At 51.0% G+C, this 16,801-nt stretch overlaps 2 protein-coding genes across 7 annotated transcripts in view; one reads left to right on the top strand and one right to left on the bottom strand.

Moving 5' to 3' along the window:
- The window catches only part of ABCC5 (ATP binding cassette subfamily C member 5), a 205,787-nt gene that overhangs the window by 93,430 nt on the left and 95,556 nt on the right, over positions 1–16,801 (bottom strand). The gene's annotated exons all lie outside the window — the stretch shown is intronic.
- Positions 1–16,801, top strand: part of DVL3 (dishevelled segment polarity protein 3) — a 35,791-nt gene that overhangs the window by 1,518 nt on the left and 17,472 nt on the right. The gene's annotated exons all lie outside the window — the stretch shown is intronic.

Genomic DNA, 16,801 nt, shown 5'->3' with positions numbered 1-16,801 from the left:
GTTCCATCTTCAATGTAAGATGTCCCACACTCGATCTCTGAGATGGGTCTCTATAGAAAAGGGGCGCTGCCCTGCCTCGCATCCCATCTTCAGGGCAGCTCTCTTTCAACATTGGTATTTTCATCACTTATTTTGTGATGATGCCCTTTGGTTTCTTCCATCATGTGTGGCTGTTTGGGGGTGAGGAGGTATACTCTGTCCCTTGTTTGGACAGTTGTACTCACTAGTCTTCTGGAGAGCCCTTGCTGTCTCCTGCCTTTGTAAAGTCAGTGACCACTCTGCGGAGCAAGTACCCTGCGAAGCCGGCTCTCTGTAGGACCCTTTGTCCTCAGTTTTTGTCCAGCATCTTCCTACATCTGTATTTCCTCTAGCCTTTTTGAGGATCTCTGTTTCCATCCTGGGAAAGTAGCTTCTTTTGGCTTCCGTAATGTGTGACCCTTTACCATTCTGGGCACTTTGGTATTTGAAAGATTTGCGTGATCCTCCTTCCTCTAGATTTGTTTGTCCCTTTGAAGATTTAAGTGTTTACAGTATGGAGGCTGGGACTGTAAAAAGCTTTCAGTTTTGTAGTCTTCCTAGTGTCATCTTATTGCGCCAAATACCTCCCTAGGCTGTGATCTTGGCTCGTACCCTACATTGAACAGGGCTGGGCCTGTTCAGGGCTTGGATGGAGATCGGTGTGGCTGCCTCAGCAGGGGGTGCTCTGCCCTCTGCAGCCAAATTGTCCCAGTGCCCAGGTTCCCGTTAGCTTGGGAGGTGCCAGCTTTCAGATGAGGCTTGAAATTTGGAGTCACTCCTTTGACCACAGTCTGGGATGCTTTGCCTCCCTAAATTCCTCCTGACCAAGTGGAGAGCTTTTGGTCCTCAGAAGCTTCTCCGCTCTCTCCAGGCAAAAGAAGTCTCCAGCCCTCATTTTCCATAAATTTCCAAGGCAGTATCAGTTGTCTGTGGATCATTTCCTGTCCCTCAGCTGTTGAGTAGCGTTGGGTGCTATGGAACAGCTGCCTCTCCGTGTCTCAGAGGGGACCGTGTTCATTGGTGGGAGAAGCGAATTCTCCGTGCATGCTGTTTGTAAACAAATGCTTCGGGATCCTTTGAAATGTTGTTCTTGAAGTGAATTCAAACTTGTCTTGAATGAAACATTGCCATGTGGGTGGGAGAGTGTCTGCGTAACTATAAACAAAGTTTAGTAATAAATAGCAGCGTCTCGCATTGGGAAGAGGGGTCTGGTGGCAGCAAAGTTCTGTGCTGTGCCTTTTCATCCTCCTCTGTTTCTTTAAGGCTCCACAAGAGGAGGCAGATGGTAGATTAATGAAACTCGGCAATAAAGCAGTGTAGGGAGTTGTGGATGCTAGCAGGGAGAGGGGAAAATCACTCAGGAAGACACAGCGAGTTTAGTTGCGTCAGAAATGAACGGGGATGAGATTTTTGTTGGGACTGATTCAGCTAATTCTTCTGGGAAGAGTGAACTTCTCTGGAAGGGAAGGTGTAGCTGAGGGGGGTCGGAGGCTGCGTGTAGGCAGCCTGTTCCTTGGCAAAGTCCTGTGTAATGAGTTGTGCAGTTGGAGCAGCGTGTGGCAAGGCCTTGTGTGGAACAGAGGAGAGAAGGCCTCTCACGGTGCCACCATGGATGTCCCATCAGGAAAGCTGGTTTTGCTCCTTTCCGGAGAGCTGAAGAATGTGCTGGTGGTTAGCTGGAGCATGGTGGGGAACAGCCAGAGCAGTCCAGCTGCAGCCTTGTCGCCGAGAAGCCCTGCAGCCCCAGGCACCATTCAAAATAGAATCACAGAATCGTTTAGATCAGAAAAGACCTTTAAGATCATTGAGTCCAACCGAAATATTTCATGATCCCTGGTAGCTGGTGTCCAGGAGAAAGCAAACCATTGGTCTGCAGGGAGAGACGGGGACAGACGGACAGGAGCCACCTCAGCTGCTTGACTGTAAATGCTCGGGCAGTTAGTGAAAACCAGGAGGAGTTTAACAATGGCTGTATTCAGAAGCTGTGTGCCAAGGAAGGGCATTGCGCTCTCACACGTGTATCCCTCTCGGCCCCTTCCCCCAAGGTGCCCTCTGCCCAGCATGGAGGGTGGCCTGCTTTGTGCTGGCAGTTTCAGAGCTGGGCTGGTTTTTGTCGCTTGTGCAGTATCCAGAGGTAGTACCCAGGGTAAAGCCCCTTCATGAAAGAGATGAGCCGTTAACAGTGGATGGCTTTACGCCAGCTGATCGAGGAGGAGACCTGCAGATCCGGATGGCTCATGCTTTTTGTCAGTGATTGGACCTTTTGCAGGATCCCTGTGGCATAAGACTAAGTTTTCCTCTCGTCAGGAGTAGAGGCATCTCACCTTCCAGGGTCAGCTGCAGCAAGACATGGTCCAGCGTTTCCTCTCACCTCTGTTGCCCAGACTGAATCTGTTTCTCCCTTTTCCTTCTCTTTCCAGGCTGTGGATCTCCAGCCTGGCATTCCCTTCAGCTCACCCCATCCCCAAGGCAGTATTACAGCTGCAGTCTTGGTGTGTGGGATTTTTCATTCTTTTGTTTATCTTGTTAATATTTGTTTGCTCTGAGAATCAGGGTGGTGATGGAGCAGCTTCAGTGTTTACATCTCCTTGGAAATGTGAACTGAGGCTCCCCTGGGTGGCTGTGGAGTTGTCGGGCTATGCCGGGAACTAATCCTAGTCAAAGCGCTCAGCCCCAAATTAAGATGACCCCAGAATGGTGTCACCTCTAGGTGGGAAGGAGGAGAAATGAGATTTCATGCACCTGATCCTGGGGAGAGGAGCTGTGAGCAGCAGGAAGGCTGCAGGGTTTCGTCACCTGGTGTACCCGATGTGTAGTGGGCTACAGCTGCAAATGGAGAATCCAGCCTGAGCCCAGCAGTGTGGAGCACTGGCGCAGGGTGCAGACGTTTGTGCCCTTGTTAGCTTTGTGTATTGCTGATCCCAGGGCATGGAGATCTGTGGAGCAGCTAAAGCAGGCTGATGGTGGAAATATGGCAATGTATAGATACGGTACACTCTTCTTGGACCCGAGATACTTTGTGTGGATGTGCCTCACTGTGAAGTGTGGAACTACCCTTAGCCTGCTAACCTTGCCCTCATCAGAGAAGGAGGGCGTTCTTTTTCTACAGCTTGAGGCTTTTTATTCAGCATTTTACAGGTGAGATCTGTGTGCTGGTCAGCAGGAGAGCACCATAGATCAGTGCAGTGCTATGACTGCTTGTGAGACCCATGTTCTCCATCAAGCCACCCACAGGTTTTTCATGGGGTTTTGAACAGACTTTTCCATATCTGTCTTTTTTGTTCCTGTAAAATGGAAATTCTACCAGTGCTCCTGTGCCTTGTTTTGTCCACTTGACACTGTGAGTTTCTTGGGCAAAGGTTTGTGTGGATCTTACTGTGGGAGAGCTCTCGGCTCTGTAAAAGTGCTGCAAGAACAGTATTGTAAATTCTCCTGGGGACCTGTGTTGTTGGGAAGGGAACAACTGTGCTGATGGTCTGTGGTAGTCTGTAGCATGCTGGGATGCGGGCTTCAGTGATGTGTAAAGTGTTGCCTCCTGCCCAAGTCCATCGTGAGAAGCATACCTGTCTCTGGGCAGCAGGGATCTTCTCGCCAGCTGGTTGTGTGCGTGTTCATCCCGGCTGCACTACAGGTTTGACTTTTCATCTGGCCAGGTGACTGGTACAACTCTGAAGATATTCTTACATCAATTGAAATGTAGTTTCTTTTGGCTCGTTTCTTGCTTGTAATTGATGCTGCTCATTTTCTGTCAATCGAAAGGTGTTCCCATAGGGGTGTGCTAAAGTTTAGATTAAACTTTTCAAAGCAGTTTCCGTTAAAGGAGTGCAGTTTGTGCATCCAGGTAAGTCCTCAGCACCTGGCTTGAAGTTCTATCTCATCTTTCCATGCCTTCTGGAATCCCTGAATGTTTGAATTTCTTCTGCGTGTGGAGAAAGCACTTGGGTGATCATTTTGCATATCTCCACTTCACCTGGCCACCTCTCCTTTTCCAGGCTGGAGAGCAGAAAGGCCTGCTTCTCCTGCAAGGGGACCATCCCTCCCTCTCCATCTCACCTACTTGTTCTGCATTGCTGGGAGGACACCAGCAATTCGTGGTGGGGTGCTGCTCCTCCCGCTGCTGCTGGTTTCTCCCTCTCGCAGGTCTCAATGCCGGTTTTAACTTCAGAGCTGTGGTGAGTGATTCCTAGGTCTCAGCTGTCAAATGAAAATCGGTATTATTAATCACTAGCCCAGTATCTAATCCAAACCTGCTTAATTATCACCTGCTCTCCAGGGCCGGGTATGAGGCAGTGATTAGGGCAACACTCTGGAGGCAGAACAAAACGGGTGCTGCTGGAATTCCCAGTGCAGGGGTCAGATGCCATTGGTATTTGGCGACCTCATCTCCTGCACATGTGCATGGGGAAATGCGTTGACGCTCACTGAAAGGCCGAGTGATTTATTTTTATTGCAGGGTCTTTTTGAAAGTGATGCCAGCAGTGACTGTCCTTCTGGCTGGAAGTGTTTGGAGCCGGGGAAGGGATTCTAAACTTAATAAGCAGTGTCAGTCCCTGAGCAGTGGTGAGCCGCTGGCATGGTGCCTCTGCTTTTCATGCCAGCTCTTTGTAGCACGAGTTGGGGGAGTTGTTTTATTTTGATTTTTGGAACTTTTTAAAAAAAATACTAGTTGGAAACTTTGCTGTCTGCCTTGTGCCTTTGCCTGTCCCGTGCCCCTGACGTGGAGATTACTTCCATGTCAGCGTGGATTTTGTGCAGGGAGAGGTTGGCAAGAGGTCTGTGAGCAAAAGGGCCTACAAAATTCCCTTGCGTGCTCACATCCTTTGTGGTGCTCCTGTCCAAGTGACAGCATTGACCCTGCTGTGAGGTGGCCATCGCTTTTCTCCATTTCCTGGCCAGTCCCTGTCCTTTCTGTGACATGTGAGAGGCCACAGCACCCCATGTGTTGTGCTCCCTGCTCTAGAGGATGTGTGGTTCCCTGTCTGCTCGCATGAGATGTGCTGCTCTGATTAGCTAGTGTCCACTGGAGGTTATTTTTTGAATATTTTGCAAGTAGGTTACTGCAGCCCATGCCTCTGTCTCCTGAGCTGCTGAGGATTTGGCAGAGAGCTGCTAACCACTGTCTGCGCTTGTGGTGGGAAGTTCCTGTAATGCTGCCCATGCTGGGGGGTGGCCCATCCGCACTGGAGCTGGTCCTGGCTGTAGCGGCTGCTGGAGGCTGTTTCCAAGCGTTGTGGCGGTGGTGGTGGTGCGGGAGGCACAGCGGTGCCAGGGCTGGGGTGCAGATGGAGAGGTTGGTGGTATTTGCTCCTTCCCTGGTTTGTATTGTCTGTGCCAGGCAGTGTGTGTCCTGCTGTTTAGACCCAGCTATTACTGACTCCGTAGGTGTCCGGCTTTCTCTGTTGTGGTTGGAGCTGTGCTCCAAAGGCCACATTGGATGGCAGTCATAGCCTGGTTTCTTTGCCCAGGGGTGGTGTTCAGAAAGCCAAGTTAGCCAAATCGGGCTGCAGACCAATTTCCCTAAGGCCTTGTCTGTACTATGCAAACAATGAAGCTTTAAAACAGCTATTGAAGTTGTTTGCAGCTAGAGCTGGTCAGAATTTTTTATTTTTACTAAATGTATTTTCTCCGAAAATATGGTGTTATGTTGAAGCCAGCATTTTTCTTGGAGAGGTATTGTTTTCAATTACGTTTTTGATGGGAATGTTTCTTAATTTTAAGCCTCTCTTGTCATCTTTGAAAAAAAGAGAAAGAAAGGTCAAGAAAAACCTTTCCCCTTACATGAGAATGCAGCTGTTCTGATACAGTTCTGTGTTTTGAAACCATCTGGAGGACTCCAGTCCTCCAAATTCCTGCACAGAGCAAAAACCTACCTCTATGTGTCAGAAATGGCCGTGAAGTAAATCTGTGCGCCCTGACTGTCTGTGATGCAGCTGTGCTCCAGTGTGGTTCAGTCTCTGAGGTCAAGGCCCAACACTGTTAAAAGTGGCTCATAAACCACCATAATCTGAGTTGTGACCTGAGGGTTGTTTGTTGTTACGGGATGATGGTGGTGGCCCCACTGCTCGGTCTTCTGGTTCCTGCTGAAATACAACTTCAGCGAGTTTCATCTAGAACTTGGCCATTCCTGAACCTCGGACCTAGTCTCACCCCCAGAGTGGGATCTTCTGGGTGGCGGCGCAAGGAGTGATGCTCCTTCCTGCGTGGCTACGGTGAGAGCAGGATGGGCAGCTGGGAAGGCAGTGTTTTATAATGGACTCTGAGAAAGAAGGGGCTGGCTGGCAGGGACAGAGGTAGATGGCCCATGAGCCCAAGGCCCGTGTGCTTGGAGTGCTGAGCCTTTAGTAAGTCCCTCTTCTCCAGCATGCTCCTGGTCTCCTCTACCAGGTCTCCCAGCTGGCAGACACATCTGGGTCTGCGGCCCTGTGGCCTGGACTCTTGAAGGTAGAGGTAGTTAGCCACCACCATGCCTTTCGCTACGCTCAGGGAAGGGCGCTCTGAGAATAAGCAAAGAAAATCTGGTTTCCCCTCCAGCTTTTCTGCTGCACAGATGTGTTTGGCTTTGGTCCTCTCTCAGGGTGTGCATCAGGCCCTCCATCTAGATTTGAAGGCTGTATATGTAGAGGTGTAGGGAGCATAGTTAAAATTCCTCAAGTCCTGTTTGAGTTCATGGTACTTAAAGTGGTGGGAAGTCTCTTCCATGTCTGCACAGCAGTTGCTGAACTGTTCTGAGCTGAGGCTATCTGCTGGAATTGGAGTGCTACTCCTCCACCCTTCACTACATCCAAATAGATACAACAATGTTGTTGTTTAGGGTATTTGATCTCTGTAAGAGCCCATGAAGGAGACCTGGGCTTGCAGAACGCAGCAGAGACTGTGCCTGCAGGAAATTACCTTCATGTTGTCACACCAGCTTTGCATCGTGCTGCACATCTGATGAGGCAGCAGTCAGGGCTGTGTGTTTTTGGTGCTTCCTATTGATTTCCTGCCCTCTCCATCCCTTGTTTGTTATTCGGAGCCTGCCCTTCTGACCTGTGCTGGATGGATGGTGGTTTTCCAGAAGGGGGATGTGGCACCACGTGGCTGTGTTACTGTTTGTCTCGGTGGTGCTGGTTTGTTAGGCAGCAGCTGGCAAGTTAAATAAAACTTAATCCTGCTGGTGGCTGCTGTTGGAAATTTTTGGACCAAATCCTTTTGTGAAGGCTTTTTGGAAGGCGTTGAAGTAAGGTACAAATCTGGGAATTAGTCTAATCTCTGTGACTTCGCTTTGTCTATGTGCTTATCTATGTAATGCAGTGGTGGCCTTAGGAGAGTATGTGAGCTCTTGGGCTGTGAGTAACACTGTCTCCAAGGACTGCGCTAGCTTGCAGAGCTGAAGTATTAGTATCTCCGTGAGCCCCTCCTCTGAAGCTCTTGGTTTCACTTGTTTCTATCGCTGTGTTGTTACTGCTGTAGCACTAATATTGAGCCCATGCAGGAATGGGCTGGGATTCTCTGGAGGCTTTGGCAGGCAGAGATGCCTGGTGATGACCTTCCTGTGCCGTGTAATCCTGTATCCCAGTGGAGGGTTGGGACTGTTGTGGTTGTTGTATCAGTTATTTATTAAAGGACATGTGGCAGAGGCATTGTTTTTCCAGTCACAGCTAGCTATTGAAGGCAGCAGAAGCAGCATTTGAGTAACCTGCTCCACTAAGTCATCTGTGTTGGTTATCCCCTCACCGGGGCATCTGTCAGTGTGTCTTGTTGCCTAAAATTTTCTATCTTGCAAGAACTGGAGGTAAAGAAGGTACAGTGAGCAGTAACTGAAGCGCTGCAGTGGGAGTCCGTTCTTCTGGTCCTGGCTGAAGATGCGAGTTGAAGCGGGGAAGGCTTCTTCACATGACTTGGAGCAGAGATCTGTTTCTGGGAGAGCTGGCACCGGCTGCTGTGTGGGAAGGTCTTTTCTCTGCTGGTTTTTGACCTGCCCCTAGGGTTTGGAGAGGAATTTATTTGCTACGTGGCCGCTCTGATCACTGGCAGCTGTCTCTGGGAATTCAGGGTCTGGGTAACAGAGGCTGTGGGGTTGTCCTTGTTTTCTGATGGCTGGCAGCTCCTGCCATGTACAGGCTGGTTCTGAGGACACTGAGGGTCTGCCAGAGGGTTCTGTGTTTTGGGAGCTCTGGCTCTACATGGAGTAGCATAGCAGGGAAGCTGGTGCTAGCACGTTAGCCTGCCCACTCGCTGGGCTTCAGCTTTTTCCCTCCCCATTGCACTGACCAGCTTGAGATTCATGGTCCTTTTGTGTCTCACCATCTGTGAGCAAATAGGTTGTCCCCTGTACACTGCAATGTGCAATGCCGCCGTTGTTGACAACCAGACCAGTGTCAGGAGCACGGTGACAAACGTGGCTTTGTGATCAGCAGGGCAGGGGCTCGGAGAAGGCTGCTGCTGTGCTGGTGGCTGTTAGCTGGTTGGCCCCAGGGCGCAGCAGCTTCTCAAATTGAAGCTTTTTTCCAGAAGCTGTGATGGATATGCAAACTCTGTACTTGTGTTTGCATACAGCTAACAAGCTGTCCCAGTTCATTCAGCCCTGCCTAGCTCAACCAGTATTTTAGTGCCTTTCACAGGGAGACTTGCCTATGGGCCCAGCTGAAGCTGTGCTATACTGGAAGCCCATACAGGGCCTTAATGTAGAGAGTCTTGCCATTGCACTGTGTTCATTTGAATTTTTTCTCGCTGGCTTTTGTAGCTCTCAGGAGAGTGGATTTTCTTCATGGGTCTAGCAGCACAGCTGAGTCCCTTATGGCAGACCTCCCAGTTGCCTTCAATCCAGAGCTAGTAAATGCACCTTTAGGTCCTGAAGGGGTTCCTGTGGGATGGATTTTTCTTCCAGAGTGAAAATGTTTTGTGTCAGCTGGGACCAGAAAGTGGGTTAGTTGGGCAAAACTTCTATTCCCTGCCCAGGCATCCTGGAAGTGGCAGAGGACTTGCAGGGTGGCAGCATCTGCTTCAGCTTAGAGTGTGCTCTGCCTGGGTTTCCTTGGGGCAGCTCTGACTTAATGCAGAGGTATGTGACATCTATACAGCGTGTGCATGTTGAGTCTAATGCATCTGAGTTGGGTCAGCCTCGTGCAGCACGTGTCCATGCTTCTGGATGCCCAGTGCAGAAGCATGGGAGCCCACTGCATCAGTCTCTTTTTTTTTTTTTTTTTTTTTCTTTTTCTTTTTTTTTTCTGTGCTGATACTACAATGTGGGACACCACTGGAAAAATCTTTTGGTGCCTTCGTATGGTGTTACTTTTGGAGAACTGGGGACCTGTGCTCTGATAGGAAGCTACATGGTATACATGCTTTCCCATGTAGAGGTGTGTATACTTGAGGTGGGGACTGTCTGGCCATGTTGTCTGTAGGGACCAGGTGAGCTCCTGGTCAGTCAACATGTGGTGCTGTCACTAAGTGCTTGTGGTGACTTTACGTGTAACTAAAGAAAAGATGCTTCGCAGGAATTTGATGTCAGTATCACAGATAATTAGGAAGCTCAAAATCAGGGTCTTGTAACATACCAGCAGATCCACAGACGCAGGAAGTGGCCCTGTTGCAGTAGTAACTTGTGATGAGCCTTTCTGGGCTCCCATTCAGAATAGTTAATGTGTAGAGTGAGTAGTTCCACACAGTTGCCGAGCTCATGGGATATTTATAGGCTGCAGATAGGTTGTGCTGTCTTCCACTGCACCTCTCCATAGTTGAAAGACCTGGGAGTTGGTAGCTGTGGCTTTGAGACCCTCCGCAAGAGGAACGTTTCATATCACGTGTGATGGTGACTTCTGGAGGTCACTGACTGTTATCCAGCCTTTGGTGCAGTTGTCAGAAATGGCAGGTGGGAAGGTTTTGAATGGTATGAACAGGGTCAGGCCCAGGAGTTCAGAGTGTCAAAGAGAAGCAGCAGCTCTGAGTTGGACTTGGTCCTGCAGAGGTCGGGTATAGTGCTGCAGTGATCCAAAGCCACTGTCCTCTTCTAAACTGTGGGGAGGCTTACCCTCTTGTTGAAAAGGCTGCTGATTCCTGGTGTAAAGGTGGGTCCCAGCAAGTTCTGTACATGGCACTTCACACAGACTATGGACTAATGCCAGTCATCACTTACAGCCAGGCTGCTGAAACAGAAAAACCTGGCTGCTTGTGGAAGACAGCTTCCTTCCAGATCAAGACCATGGCTTGTGCCCCATTTCAGTAAATCTCTGACACTCCTTTGGAGGAGTCCTAGGCAGGTGATGGTCTCCTGACTGCCTAGATACTGCTTTGTCCGGTGGAACATCCATCCAGTGTCAGGAAGGGGTCCCATGGACCATGGCTTTCATAAAGGAAGGGAAAACTAGTATTTTCATTGCTGAGAGTAAACCAGCAGCAGGATGGGAACAGCTCGCATTTCCCCTGCTTCTTGGCTAATCACATTCCTTTTACAGTAATTGATTGGCTCCTGCTTTATGGCTCTCATCTGCTTTCTGGACCTCTAGTTGCGTGACTTGTGTGCCAGCACATGCTTGGTTTGGTTAGGACTGGAGCATCTTTCTTGTCTCTTTCTTTCAGCAGTTGAACAGTATTAGCTTGTTTGCTGGGTGCTGGCTGGAGAGCAAGCTTGGCTGGCCTAGTAAAGGATGCTTTGTAGGAGATTGCTCATTGTATTGTTCGAGGGCTTGGCCCTGCGTCTTGAAAGAAGTTTGGTGAAGATGACTGCTATTAGCTGAAATTAATGAAGTATATAAAAGGCTACTAAAACATGCTGTTTGCTGTCTCTCTGTACAGGGAATTTCTTGTACCATCCCCTGCACTGACACCATCAAAAGCAGGAGACCAGGTGAAACAGCTAGCCTTCCTCTACCTTTGGTTTTGTCTACTAGTAGATGTATCTAGGAGCTGATTGTTTAAACCATTGGTTTTCTCTAAGGTCTTCCTGGCTTGCTGACAATTTCCTGAGAGTGAAGTGAATATTTCAGGTTGTTCCAAAAATTAGCCAGGGCCCAAAGGTGAGGAAGAAAAAGAGCATGTATCCCTGTCCTAGCAATGGTTGGAAATGGTTCTTTTTGAGCATTTGGATTCCTCATGCTGTCTCCTACCTCCTGCAGTTTAGAACCAGAGGGACGTAGCGTCGTCGTTTGTCCTTTTTCAGAGTGCTGCAATAGCCTGGGATCGGGGACAAAGTTCTTTCTTTGCCACCATGCAGCTGTTGTGACTCTGAAAGGCTGCTCTTTGCATGAGTCCTTCTCATTGTCTTTGGCAAATGTTTTGTGGTGGAACTTAGTTTTGAGCTTTATTAACTCCCTGTTGGTTTTATAGAAGTTCTCTCTAGGTCTTATAGACACAGTTAGGAGAGGTGTTGTTGATGGTAGCCCAGCTGGATGTGAGAAGTAGATGCAGTCATCTACAGCTTGTTACGCTTCAAGGCCCCTTCCCACCATGCAGGAGGTTGGGCTGGTTTAGTTGGGGGACTTTTGCAAAGTTGTTTGTGCTAGGAGAGAGTAATGTGAGCTGGTCAGTGTCTTGAGGGCAGGACGTGTGGAAGCTGCTTTGTCATCTCCTGGTGAAGATCTGTCATTAAATACAAATTAATTGTTAACAAGGCGGGGGAAGCGAGCCTCACTTCTCCTCCCCACAGACATGTGCCTCGGTCTGTGCCTTCCCAGACCTGCTCTGGTGGTGGCTGGCCAGCAGAAAGGTGCTGAGAGCAGGGAGCTGGTGCTGGGCAGGGCTGCTGTGCTGGGAGCCTGGGATAAGGGGGTGCTGGCGAGCAGACTGCTCTGTGGCAGCTCCCTGCTTGTCCAGGTGTGGAAGTCCAAGCTTTCAGACTTTTGTTTCCCACCCTCCCCCTCTTCCCGTTTTCCCCCTCTTCTCCTCTCCTTGCTCTCCTGCTGAGTTGATGCTTTTCCAGGAATGAGCTGTACTGCTGGCCCAGCACATTCCACAGCAGCAGCGCTTTCTTGGCAGGAGCCTCGTTTGCTGTTAAAAAGCAGAACTGACTTGGCGTCGCTCAGCTGAGGGCCAGAAAAGGAAGGCCTGGTCCTGCCTTCCTCGCGGTGCATGCAGAGCCTTCACGGACATCACGGCCCTCTCTCTTGGCTGTTGTATGTGTGCTAACACCACACCAATACCCTCAACACCCTTTGGAGCCCTTTACAGCTCCTTGCTGTTGTCTTAATCAGCGTGAAGTCCCTGGGCATTGCAAGAGGGGCTGTTGCTTTTCTAGCCAGCCTAGAAAGGGCTGAATGACTTCTGTGGAGCTGCAAGGAGTTCCCTGGCACCTATCCATAAGCTTCTTGGTAAGGTGGTGGTGTGCCCTTTGTGTTTTGCTGCTAGCAGTAGCTGGGTAAGCCCTTTTTCCACCTTTCTGTACAGTTCCCTTCTCTGTGTCAGCGAGTGCTGCTGTGTTGCAGCTCTGCATTGTGGGCTTTTCCTGCCGGCCGTGTCCAGATGGAGCCAAGTGTCACAACAGAACAAGCCTCCTCTGGTTTGCTTGCTGTCTCTGAACATTCATGTGAACCATAGCAACAGCACCAGGGATTTTACCTTGTCTCATACACATTTCTCTGTTTGGCAGGGACTTCTTTGGGCCTGTTTCCTAACCCACCTTGAATTCAAGCCCAGCTTTTGGTCACTGTTCTGTCTGTGGATTTACCTCTGTTCCCCTGAAGGTCTTTTCTGCAGACATGTAACCTCAAATCTTTGTTTCTCACAATGAGCCCTTGCACTTGTCTTGTACCCTTGCATTGGGCTGTGCAAGCTCTTAGGGTTGTTGAGGAGCTGAAACTGATCTACCAGGGTGAAGAGCCTGGCTGGGCTTCTGCTGGGAGTTCCCGTTTGTCCTGATTTCCAATTCAAAGAGCCTGAAAGTGTCACTGAACCTTTGGGGGCCTGGAGAATGCTTGCTTTGATGATGTCTCTAAATGTCCTTCTGGGGGTTGGAAGCATCGCTCGGGCAGGGCGGGTCGGAGGCCAGGCCTGTTGGGCTTGTTTGCAGAGCAGTGCTGCAGCCAGATGGTCACTCGGAGATCAAGGCAGGAGGGGCCGCCTGGGCTCTTGGGCTCACTTCGAAATCAAAGTCTGTAGCTTTGCTTTGATAAGTGCTGCTCCCGGGCAGGCCTGTGAGGTCGGGTAGCTCGTTCCTAAATGCCATTCCTTTTCCAGTCTTTGGGCTAGATGAACAGGAGGTCTGTCCTGTGTCATCTGCCACCCAGTGATGCCGGTAGGACTGAGCGCAGGTCCAGCTGGAGCCAAGCATCTCCTGGACAGGGGTGTTGTGGTTGTCCTGGTGTGTGTCCAGTGGAGTGATTTCAAGTGTGTTGATGAGGGGTTGCTGTGGAAAACAGGTGCCGTCTTAGATGTCTGTTTGGCCCCTGCCTGAGTGACAGTGGGGGGAACGTGCGGAGGCTGTGGGGCAGTAGTGGCGAGCATGGTTGAGCGAGGCTGTAGAGATTACAGCCTAAAAATAAAGGAGACTCTTGCTGTGGTTTCACTCATGGGCGCAGTGTCCCTGCTCCTGAGGAGAGTGGGTAGTAGCTTGAAACGGCGTGACCTGCTCCCCGAGGAACCCTAGTAAAGCTCCCTTGATTTGTTAGGAGAGCGGAGGTGGCCTTTCACGCTCAAATGCAGAGCTGTGTTATCATTTTGTTAGCAGGACAGCTGGTTTGTACTTCTTGATTCTTAAAGCACCCCAGGTAAAGACAGTGCTGCAAGGGAGCTCATGTTCACACAGCATGTGGGGACAGACAGGAGCACAGCAGCTCTTCTGGGCAGGAGGGTCTGAACAAAGCCACCTACAAGTCTGTGTGTCTCTTTTTACCCTGTGCTACAGCATAGAGGAGCAGTGGAGGCCTGTGTGGGGGCTTGGGAGGGACATTAAATGCGAGAGTGATGGTCTCTGTTTATGCTCCGAGAGCCCTTTTCACCCCGGTGCACCATGCAATTTGTATCCTGTGTACTGCTCCTCACTCAGGGGGTAAAAATACAGTGAGGAAGACGCAAAGAATGCCCTGGCTTATGGACACAGACAACTCAAATCCTCTCATCCTGTTTGATGTGTGCTTTTTGCCTCCAAAGCCCAAGGTCTCACCAATACACGTGTGGTGTTGGCGTGTGTATTCTTTGGTTGGGCCTTGTAGCCCTTGAGGGGATTGTATCCCCATGGGAAGCACACGTGTCATGTCTGGGCTTAGTCGTAACAGGCGACTGTTTCCCATCTGAAATCTCAGCTTTGTTGGACAATTGCTCTGTCCAGTTTTCTCTTCTGGTGAAATGACTGCAGAGCTCATCCCTGCAGCCCCAGCATTTGATCTTGCAGAAGAGGGGAGGATATTGCTCTAGAGCTGGGAGATGCTCACATTTGGATAGTAACACATGGAGGTGCTTCCTTTTGCTATGCAGCAATTATTAATTTGGAGACAAGACATCTCTGCCCTAAGGGGTGTGTACTATAGATGGTGAAAATGAGATCACATTTCTGGTGTGTAAATCCCTGAAGCTTGTGCTATTGGGTAGAAACGTCTCCTGATGGTTTTTTTGTTTTCTTTTTTTCTTCTTATGGGGGCTGTTAAACTCAGAGGAGTGACCTACCTAATCTGCACTTTGGGGAGATTGTAGTAGAAGATTAAGTTTAATGTTGATTTTCTGGGCTTTGCAATGTTGGAAAAAACGTCTCTGTTGTGTAAAGTTCGTTCTTAATAATCAGACTAAACAAAGGAAAAGATCTTACTGGTTTTCATTAGCTTTACATCTTTTTAGCGTGAAATTGTCACTGTTCAGTGTTCTTCCCAATCTTGGCACCTCCCTAGTAACAAACTCCTTTTCATTCTGGCCACTGAGCTGTCTAACATGCTTGAGGGGGTCCCCTTCCCTCACCTCCCTTGGTACTTCCCCCCCACCCCAAACACCAGATTCAGCTTTTCAGATCACTGCCATGTCCCGTGGTCGATCCTCTCCGAGTATCCTCCCCGTTGTGAGCCCTTAGATGGACAAGTTGAGGGACGGGACCACCAGAGACAAGCAGCGATTGCTGCTGAGCTCCAGCCTGCATCCAAATCTGAGGTTCAAATCCTCCTGCTGGCGCTTCTGTCGATGCCTCTTGGATTTCTTCTTTCGCTGGGATTGCGTTATTCCATCCAAGTTCTTCGCTGGGACCTCGCCGTGGTGAGCAGGTCCTGCTCGGGAGAGACCAGAGCTGGCCGAAGCTAGAAACTCCCTTGTATCCGCAGCCTTGGCCGGGCTGGAGGCCGCCGAGGGGAGAGGGGGGGGCTGGGAGCACAGCAGCTGCGCTGGTAACGCCTGCGCAGCCGGGGGTCTCCGACACGGCGCAGCCGGCTTCGAGGCTGGGGTTTTATGGCCTCCTTTCTCTCCTGTGCACCCTCTCTTGTTCCCCACCTTCCCTTCATTCCTGGGACATGACTCTGTGATACAAAATACCCTCTTAATTTCCTGAGCCAGGCTGGGGCTCCCTGGAGAAGGCAGCGTCTGCCCGCCTGCCCCTCGCCTGCCTCTTGCATCCTTGTTCCAGGCTGCCAGCCGCTCCCGCTGGTGGGGAGCGGAGCGGGAGGGAAGCTGGGAGCGTGGCATCTTCCCAGGCCATGGGGAGAGGGTCTGCTGGCTTTTCCAGAGAAGCTGGTGGGAGGGTAGGGATGGAGCCAGGGTTGGAGCTGGGTTTTCTCTGCTTCCCTCCCCGCTCTCGGGGCTGCCCCGTCCCCTCCCCCAGCTGCATGGGAGCAGATGTGCTGCTTGTGTCAGCCCTGGCAGCCCCCTCTGCACACTCCAGCCGGGCTCCTACGGCAGCCAGAGCCTTGTCCCCTCCCCCGTGTCGCTGGGGATGGCGGTTGAATCATCCGCCCACTCGGCTTGCCTCCCCTGTAACCCTCCCTCCTTCCTCCCTCCCGCAGGTCTCTTTGTTGGAAAATTCAAGGCAGATGAGTGCCGGGGAGCTCGGCCTCGGCACGTCTGCTGGCCCCGGGGCCGGCGAGCGGCCGGCGTGCTGGGCGATGCTCCGTGCGGAGCGGTGGCACCGAGGGCCCGGACCCACGCTTGCCCGGGCGAGCTCAGCCTGCCGCTCCATGGAAGGGGTTTTTTCTGGCCACCGTTCTCAGCTGTCTTGTGCCCAGCCCCCAGCAGGACTTGAAATATGGGAAAACCTGAAACCGAGCTGCCCTGATGGACGCTAAACTAAAAGCAGTCCCTTTGAAATCAGCCTCGGGCAGATGTTTTCCCTGGGCTGCGCTGGCTCCAGCCAAAAGGAAAGGCTTTGAGAGATCCTGAGCTCCTGGTCTGCTCTTTCGGGATTCCTGGGCTCAGGCCCCGTCAGCTGGGGGCTCTTCCCAGCACGTTCACGGGATGCTTTTCCCTCCCAGCACAGCCACCGGGCAGTTCCATCTCATGGCCGCCTCCCGTGCAGCCGTGGAGGGGAGACGTGGCACTGCTCACAGCTCCCCCAGAGGCTGCTCGCTTGGTGGCTTCTGCCTCAACCTGTGGTCCTGTTCCTGTGAGAAGTGTGGCTTGAAGAGAGTGGTGAGAGGTGGGGGGAGGAAGGCTGCAGCCCAGGGCTGAGGCTGGCGAGGAATGCAGGGCACAGAGGGCTGGGACGGCGCAGGGGGTGACAGACACGAGCAGGACCACAGAGAGATTCCTGCTCGGCTTGTGTCCAATTCCAGCGCTATCAGTTTTTGCTCTGTAGAGTCTAAATATATAATCCATTGTGCTCTGACAGCTGGGTGATAAATAGTGATAAATCATGCAGTGGCTGGGGAAGGAGGGAGAAAACTGCTCCAGGGTGGAGCTG

The sequence above is a fragment of the Falco punctatus genome (assembly GCF_963210335.1).
Source record: "Falco punctatus genome assembly, chromosome: 13".
In the NCBI taxonomy this organism is placed as follows: domain Eukaryota; kingdom Metazoa; phylum Chordata; class Aves; order Falconiformes; family Falconidae; genus Falco; species Falco punctatus.
Note: the sequence above shows the minus strand (reverse complement) of the source record. Positions and strands in the feature narration are given on the sequence as shown.